Source organism: Etheostoma spectabile, chromosome 8 (genome assembly GCF_008692095.1).
Source record: "Etheostoma spectabile isolate EspeVRDwgs_2016 chromosome 8, UIUC_Espe_1.0, whole genome shotgun sequence".
NCBI lineage: Eukaryota > Metazoa > Chordata > Actinopteri > Perciformes > Percidae > Etheostoma > Etheostoma spectabile.
Genome location: NC_045740.1, coordinates 4,734,592 through 4,743,904, shown reverse-complemented (window position 1 = coordinate 4,743,904; position 9,313 = coordinate 4,734,592).

The following is a 9,313-nucleotide window of genomic DNA, read 5'->3' as shown; positions in this document are numbered from 1 at the left end:
GGAGTATTTCAGGTGGGTCCCTCATATTTGTTAAAGGCAAAACATGTGTCAAACCATTCTGAATGAATTATTGTGATGCTGTAGAAACATCCCAGCCTACAAATTGTATCCTACAGACTAACATTTTTTTTGTTTTGTTTAGTACAGATCCTCTCATAAATCACACTAAACATCAATTTCCTTTTTTAGATTTTAAAATTTTTCAATTAAAATGAGAAGTATGTAAAAATGATCATTCCCTCCAATATCATGAATCATATTGCAATCACAATATCAATCAAAATAATCACAATTAGATAATTTCCACATATCGTGCAGCTATAGTGACAACATGCCTTTCGTACATCTTGAGCACCTGTAATGCACCGTGGCACTCTAGTACCAAGCTACATTACAGCTGGGTGTGGTACGAGTAAAACAGAGCACATAATGTGCCCAGCTATGATGATCTATGTGGTCAGAGATGCAACAGACATATACATTTCAACCCATAGAGGCTGCGTTGCTGCTATGTTTCTCCTCCTTCCCATAGTGTGGACTTACTTAAAAATAAATGAAGATAATACTTTTATTAAATTTCTCCTACAACGTGCTCTTTACACACATAATTGGCTGCAATATTTTTTGTTTCTGTCATTTAGGGGTTTTCTTGTCATAATCCTACAACTGTTACTTAAATGTTGATAATAGTAGGGGCCAAAATTGTGTAATGTGTAAACTGTCTCCCTCTCTTGTTTTTAATCAATCATCCTTCCCTCTGCTTTAGATATGAGCTCCGTGTTCTGCCATTCATTTACAGTCTTGGTGGGACTGCAGTAAGGTTAGAGCCATAAAGTTGAACTAGGTGTAGGCAGCTGTATAACCCTGACCATGAGGTTACAAATTGTAAATACAGCCTCTTCAATCCCCAGCCCCAACCTACACGCACACACTCGCCTGGGACATTTTCTTTGCTGTTTCCTGCTGTACTGTGACCTCCTAACTGTTCTCTGTCACGGAGACAAACAGCTTCAGACCCTCAGAAGTCAGCCACTTCCTGTCCGGGTGCAACATCTGTTTACGTTTGTCATGTCAGAGAGCATCCACCAAGGCGTGGGAATGCAAGGCAGTGCATGGGGGACCCCACACTCACTCACAGGGAGGTGCAATTGCAGTTGAGGGCTGAATCTTGGGGGAAGCATGTAGAGGACAACCACTCACACTCTGCAGATAAACACACAAATGCACAACTTCATGCTCCTCCCTACAGGCACTTAGCAATCGGAGCACTCAGTGTTTGTCATCTCATTTCATCTGTTGTTACCCCTGGGAGTTCATGTTACTGGAAAATGCTCCTTCCACTACTAGTTTAAGGACTTCAATATCCAGTCTGTTTTCATTGACTGACTTGAGGGTAACTAGGTCAGCACCACGGAGGCTGTAAATCTGTTTATTTGTCTTAGTGCATTTGTATTAATGAGAGCTAAGACTGCCATGCTGTCTGTGGTCTAAGTCTGTCAGCCCATTGGCTTTTCTGACTGACTGTCTACTAATACAATGCCTATCCCTGTGTTCAGAACTTATTAATGGAGCACAATGAGATTTGAATAGTACGTCATTATGGAGTCATGGTTGACGTTTCCTTCCAGAGGAAGTAATTTGTCCTTGTTGGGTTAGTTCACTACTAAAATGGTGAAATTAGAGCTTAATATGAAGTTTGCTCTGCTCTATCTAGTGAAGGAAAACATTGATAGTCTGGTATTGGTTTTATTCTGTCAACTGTTTTTGAAAAGCACTTTATTTTGATTTCCATGTAGCAGTGATTTAAAGTTCCTATAAGGCTACATTGATGGTGATGTTGGTGGATTGTGTAGGCGAGTGTAGTTTGAAGTGGAACGAGTAGATTCTAACAGCATGCACATACAGTACATGTGACGATCAGACCTCACACCAATGTAAAGAAGGCTTTGTAGTTTGAACACTGTGGCCTTGTGGTTGCTGGCGCCAAACAATGCTTGTTTTTCTTTTCTGTATCTCCTTTAGTTGTTTTCTTTAGGGGGATGGAGGGATCAACCTCAAAAAATGGGCCAGTGAACACCAACAGGAGGTCCACTAATGAGTATAGTTACTCTTCTTTGCACACGTACGCATGTATTCACAGCCTGGTCTCACAGAAATCCGTGAAATGATCACAAACTGCTAACACCGCATTACGTGGTGGTGGCACGGAATGAGTGAAAAGTCTGTGTGGCCACCACGGAAAACATTGCCAATGTAAAGTCAATGAGAAGATGACGTAGCATTAGAAGCGACTATGGTAGCAAGTAGTATAAAAACCCGAAAATCCGCGTAAGGAGGTTGGTTGGGGTGGTGGATGAGTCAAACACAGGACTTTCACCCAGGAAACCGGGGATCATGTCTTGTGTGTAAGGTTTCTTAAAGTCGCTTTCTTCTTTTCCTTAATCCATCCGTAGCGTTCTTTCCATGTGTCACGGAATCGTAAGCCCACCCATGACCTTTTCCTTAATTTAAGGGGCCATGTTTATTTCACGGAATTCTGAAATTTTTTGCAATTCTGTGAAACTGCCACAGATTTTGAGTTGAGTAGTTCATTTCACGGAATTATGTAAGATCAGGTTGTAACACACAGGCCCAGATGAAACAAGCATACAATGAACATTTTCCTTGAAACATATTCACCAGTGATTAAAGACACATAGCTATACTTTTAAGCAAGCTCAAGTCTTCCACAAAATTAAGAAAAAGCCAACTTAGGTGTTCTGCTATTGTGAAAGCAGATTCCCTGTACAGTGATTTATTTGGCTCTTGACAACTGTCCTGCTTAAATTAAAGGCCTCCAGGGAAGGGTTCCAATCTACAACTTGTAGATAGTGTATAAATGGCATGACACAAGCCTTTTGTAATTGTTCACTCTCTCAAATTGCCAATTTATTCCGCTCCATGTTTCGTGCTTTTGCCTGGTTCTCTTCCTTTCCACTTCCCTAGCACCTAATAATAATTAGCCAGTGCTAGCTGTTGACTTGTGCCTGTCCCTACTCACTCTGTCAGCCATGACTTTCCTGTCTCCGGTCCACCGCTAATGGGCCACTGCCCTGGCTCTGACAGCCAGGACGACCCTTTTCTTTCAAAGCTGCTCCTTCTTCATTAAGTCCATCCTCGAGCTGCTGTGACACAAAGATCGGCACCTTTTTCCCTGTGTCTGTCACAGCAGCTGGGGATCTTCACAACGCTTCAATTCCTTCTCCCACCCAGGTCAATGTCCATGTCCCACAAGTATCCACACAACACCTCAACACTCATGCACCTGGCGGCATGGTGGCAGCGAAGAGCTTGCGTGTCTCCTCTCCCATTCAAAGTGTAAGCTGAATGGATCTGATTCTGATTGTTCTTAACCGTATAAAAGGAATACCTTGATCAGCCTCCACACAGCTAGATGTAAAGAGTCTTGATGTGTGTGCCACAACATTTTAAGCCAGTATCTTTTCCTGTTGCTTCTCCACTGTTTGAATGGAAGGAAATAGATGTCAATTACATATAATTAAGAGTAAAATGCAGCACTAAGCTGTTCTGTATACTGTAGTGATGGGGTTGTGTGTAGAAGTAAATTGAGCTCTTTATTAAACTCAAGGATACATAACTAAACCTTTTGAGGTCTAGAATAAAAGATAATTAATCTTGCCATTTTGAGAATCAATCTGATGTCCTCAAATTGCTGCCAAATTTTTGCCTTTAAGAGCATCAGAGACACCAGGTGTATTTTAGTATCCCATGCATCGGTGGGATGACTGTTGCTCAGGAGTGTGACAGCCTGTGTGGGTGGCGGCAGTAGGGTATTGGCTCTGCCTATGGGTGTACCAGGCTGTTGCCCTTGATTGTCTGGCACAGGGTCAAGGTAACGCAGGGCTGGTCACTACCGTCAGCACTTCTCACTGTCAAGGCACACACTGTTACACCACTGGGAGACTACACATTTGTGCGTAGATGCATGAACAGCGGAAGGTGGTGTTGATGCTATTGGTGGTCTCTGTGGATCAATATGTGTCATGTTAAAGTAGATTGCCAAACTATTTCTATATAATCAATAGGGGTGGGAATCTCTGGCATCTCTGGGATTATCGTTGTATCTTGAAGCAACAATTTTTTAATGTACATTTCCAGGCGTGATTTAAAAAATATACATATGGATCTGAGTTTGTTCGATTTTGACATACAGTATTTTATATAAGTTTTAATTATGTTTTTAGTCTACTGGGTTTTTTATTTTGTAGTTATTCCATGCTTAAGCCTTAAACAAGCTTGTGAAAGTCACCTTCTCTCACAGTGATCTTCTACGTCAGAGGCTCGGTCATGTTTAAAGGTTGATAATTGGCTTCTTTGAACATGAAACATGAGGTGGTCAGATGTAATGTGATAAAGTAAAGTAGTTTTGTTTGTTGCCTAATTATTTTATGCATGTCTTATTAGATCATATGTACTGTCTATATACAAAACTTACTTGGCCATTTTGTGTTTTTTTTCAGCAATCTTGCCTATATTCTAAGCTGTTGTCCATTATCCCATCCTCTTTCAGTCACTCTGTTTTCTGATTTGTAAATGTCTAGAGACAGTAACTTAATTAAAAATCAAAACATTCAAAAGTTTCTCTAGTCCTCCTAGTGGGGAGGGGGCAGATCCGGTGAGAGAACCGTCTTTGGAGGGATTTGAGTCAGCGGAAGTTCCAGGATGTCACTGGAGTCGTGTCAATCTGCCCAGCTGCCGTCACCTTTGACTTGGAGCGCCAAGAAGGCGCCTGCCCGTCGCTTTAGCTCCTTCGTTGACAGGCAGGCACAGAACGGCCAGAAGGCCTGTGCAAATCTGGCGTGAACGGGGCCAAGGCAGGCCTCACAGCTCGGGTGGACGTGGACAAGATGTAGCCGGTCAGACAACTGGCACCGCTGGACACCGCTGGACATGGAAGGCTTCGTACTGCTTGTCGCTGAAAAAACTTGGAGCAGATCTATGGTCCCGCAGCTGTAATATACAGTAACTGCGGACGTAACAGAGGCCCATGCAGAGCACAAGGGTGCAAAAGAAATCTTCACAACTGCGCATGCGCAAAGGGATAAACCCAATAGTAACAGCTCGTATAGGGCAAGGCCTATATAGACTTAGACTTCTCTTTATTAATCCTTTTGAGATGACTCCTGCAAGGAAATTGAAATTTCCAGCATCAGTTTGAGCAAGAATACAGTATAGAAGACAGTATAAAGATATTAATAAGAACCTTTGGCTATAAAAAGATCAAGTATTAATGTAAGTCCAGGTGTGTATGTGTATTTACTGTATGTATGTATGTATGTATGCATGTATTGTCCTCTCTGCTCCTTTCCTCCTCCCCCGAGTGAGGAGTTGTATAGTCTGATGGCATGAGGGACAAAAGAGGTCCTTGAGTCTGTTGGTCCGACACTTGGGAAGGAGCAGCCTTGCACTGAACAGGCTCCTCTGGGTGCTGACAACGGTGTGCAGGGGGTGGCTGACATTGTCATTAATGTCCAGCAGTTTGTCCAGTGTCCTCCTCTCTGCCAGCGTCACCAGTGAGTCCAGCTTCATGGCGACCACAGAGCCGGCTTTCCTGATCAGTTTATCCAGCCTGGAGGTGTCCTTCGTGGATATGCTGCCCCCCCAGCACACCACGGTGTAGAAGAGGACACTGGTGACCACGGACTGGTGAAACAACCACAGCAGTTTGCTGCAGATGTTAAACCACAGTCTTTTCTATATGATATAGAACACTAGTTCATTCAAAAGTGGAGAGAATATTAATCATATCTCTGTGGCATTTAGTTATTTAGTAATCATTTCCATTAATACATGTTTGCCTCCACTGTGAATTAGTCTTTCCGTTAGCATGAAGGGTGCTGATGCTCTCAGGCTCTTACTCATCTCTGCAGAATATGAATTGATCGTACTTTATCCGGGCAGAAATCCAGGGAGTGTGACTTGGAAATTGGCGAGGAACAATGTACAATGGTGGTGGGTGAAACAGCGTTAATTCTACAACAATGTTCAGGACCAAGTTATGTGTTTTGTTCAAATTAACAAACAAATACTGAATAACGTTAGTTCACATTCATCCAAGCTTTCATTTTTTGAAAAGCTGAAAGCCCTAGTGGAAGATATAGAAAAGGTTCTATTGCAGTATTGGGTTTGCAGTGGTCATTTGATCAGTATAAATCAAAGTGCCGATTGTTGTCATGGTGACAACACGAGTCAAATTGTGTACAGCTGGTAGGACTGCTGCCCAACGCAGCTAGGTAGAGCTTATCACGATATTCAACAATCGCATATTGTTCATATATCCTCGCATAAATACTTCCATATATCGCAATTCTTTGGTCTGAGCTAGGCTTTAGTTGGCTAACATTAGCTTACTAACTCCGCAATGCCTCACGCTGCACCTGTCACAGAAAATGAGCCGGACAAATCTTTGTGTTGATGAAGCATTAAATTGTTAAATTTGACTCATTTAGCGGCTGGCTCTCTGCCTCATAATGTTACTAATCCAATGCTCATTTGTAGGTTACAGTCATTCTGTTTATTCGAAAGTTTATATGTTGCCATGGCAATGGTACACATAAAATTGCTGCGACTCTGACCATTCTGCTTTGTTAATTTGAATGCCTTTCTATCCATTTTATTTCTTTTGGCCGAATACAAAAACATATTAAAGGGATAAAGTTTTTCACAATATAGAGAAATCTATGATGGTTTACCAGTTCATGTTATCAAATCGCCCTCTTCAGTGTGAAATCACCTTGGGACACCTTTAAATAAATACAGTGCATTTCATCTGGTTGTAATATAAAATATTATACACTGAAGCTATTACTATGATATACTAAGACCATGTTAATAACAGTTCTGAAACTGATAGATATGTTCTTAGGGGTATTTATATGTTTGTTGTGATAAGCAATGAATTCACAGGGACTTATAAACAGGCAGTTTGGTGGGCCCTGTAGAAAGCAGCCTCGTATCATTAAACAAACAGATTAGATTTTGGTTCCACTTGACAAATTGACTTTAATTTCTTTTGCTGGCTGGATAATCGGTAAAGATTGGATTTCTGCTGGGCTCTGTGAGAAATGCACAGGGAGGCTTTAGCAAAACAAACAACTGAACTTCTCAGTCCTGATTCAAACCCTTTTTTTACACAGAGACTAAGAATGACTTTTGCATGAAATAAAACAGTTTTGGGGGAACTCTCAAATGAAACAATTAAGCAACAAAGTTATTTTTCTTTCGAATTTGATTTATTCAGGTTAGAGTTAAGAATAGATACCTGAAACAGATGTGCATGATGTTGAAAGATGGTGAACTGATTACAGCAATTGAGTGAGTCTTTTTGACAAGAGTGTCAGAGTGAGTAATCAATGGTGTCTCCAACAGGAGAGATCTCAAACAGGAAATGCATGCTCTAGTGCCAAACATGGCAAGCAGATGGCAAGCAACAGGGCCCTGTCATTCCAGCGGAGGGGTTGTGCGTTTGGAACAAAATTTAGGCAAGAAACGTCCAGGATGGATGATATCACGCCATCTGTCTGCATTACAAGGTGTCATTTTTTTTTAGAGGGTGGAATACTCGCTCTTGCTCTTTCTTCAGATCTGATCTTTACAGCACATTTGCCTCTTCTGTCTTTGACTTTTTATGCAAACACAGTGACAGTTGCATAATGTTTTGTTTTGACACAATTTCTTCAAGGATACAATGTAGTGACACTGATGTAGGGATGGTTGATTTTTGAAAATAATCTCATTGTGATTTTCTTTAGGCTATTTTACCTGATTTATTATTCAACAAAGACAAACAATAAATCATTGTATAATATACAGCTGAGTTTCCATTGTCCGGTAATTCCGGTCATCGACCAAAAAAAAAAACAACAAGAACCAAAAATTCTAATTGGCAGAAGTGATGTTAAATTGTCCTTCGAAAGATGCCTGGTGAAAGAGGCACCAAGTTCACACACTTAGGGAGACATTCCGGTTGTTACCAAGTGGAAAGGAGTTTGTCCGCCTACACACTCAGTAGACCAGGAGATGTGTCTGGGCCTGGCTTAGAGGCTGCTGGCTTGCTCTACTGTAGCAGGTGGTGCACACTTTCCATTTACAAGAAAACACCAAGTGTGGGCAGCAAAGAGGAGGTGCTGTCATCTATTTCTGTGTTGAACACAGCTGATCTGAACCTCTTTGTGGCAGCATGGATGGTCATGCTTTATGGATGTTTATTCTGGCACAATAACTGGACTCAGTGATATTTCAAAAATCTATTATTCTAAGATAATTCTAAGATTCTGAGTTGATTCACAATTTTCAAAAATCTATTTTGTATGTTAATTAAACTAATAATCAAAGGTAAATTATGACTACTTTTACTTGCGTGATTTTCTTTATATAATCAGTAAATGAGCATTGTTGGAGGTTGCATGAGGCCAAAGATTTTTATTGCCAATGACTACTTCTGTTATTGTTGTTCACATAACAAATAGAAAACCTTTAACAATGCTTTAATACCTGGACTTAATAATTAGCTTTGTGCTGGTGAAGATTTTTTTGTAAATACTAATAGATCATCATCTAAACTCAGCGAAGTAAAGCACCATAGTCCATAATTCTGTGTGTGAGCAACAAAAGTGATGGTGGACATGAAAGTGAACTTGCGTTAACCACTCAAGCTGAGAATATTGTTGATAATAAGGGTAACACGACGTTAGTCATGTGAAAATGGTTCGATTTCACAAAAGCGGCAGATTAAACCAATCTGCAAATAGTGTCTGCGGTTGGTGTCAACCAGGACAGGAAACACATCAAATCTTTTCCATCATCTGAATTGGTACCGTCTCAGCAACCAAACCTGAGTTGCCGTTGCCTAGTTATTATCGGTCATTGACCGGAAAAAAAATGATGACGACTAACAATTGTAAATGTCTCCGGTCCGAATCACCGTTGGAAAGAATTCCCTCTGCACAATCTAAATTGTGTTAAAACAGGCTACAGTAATTTTCATATGTTTTGTTCTATTAAAACCATGAACCATGTTTTTTTCATTAAATAAATTACTTTAGACTGTAGCATGTGCGATAAAGGAAAAAACTACATGTCGCATTCTGACTATGTCATCAGTTGCTCAGTGGCTCTTTTTTTGGAAGGTGCTTAATCACTCTGCATAACTAGTACTATGTAAAAGCGCTTTGAGTAGTCGTTGAGACTAGAAAAGCGCTTTATAAGAACAGTCCATCACATTTACAGCCCTGTGGGGAGCCGGTGCTCAGGA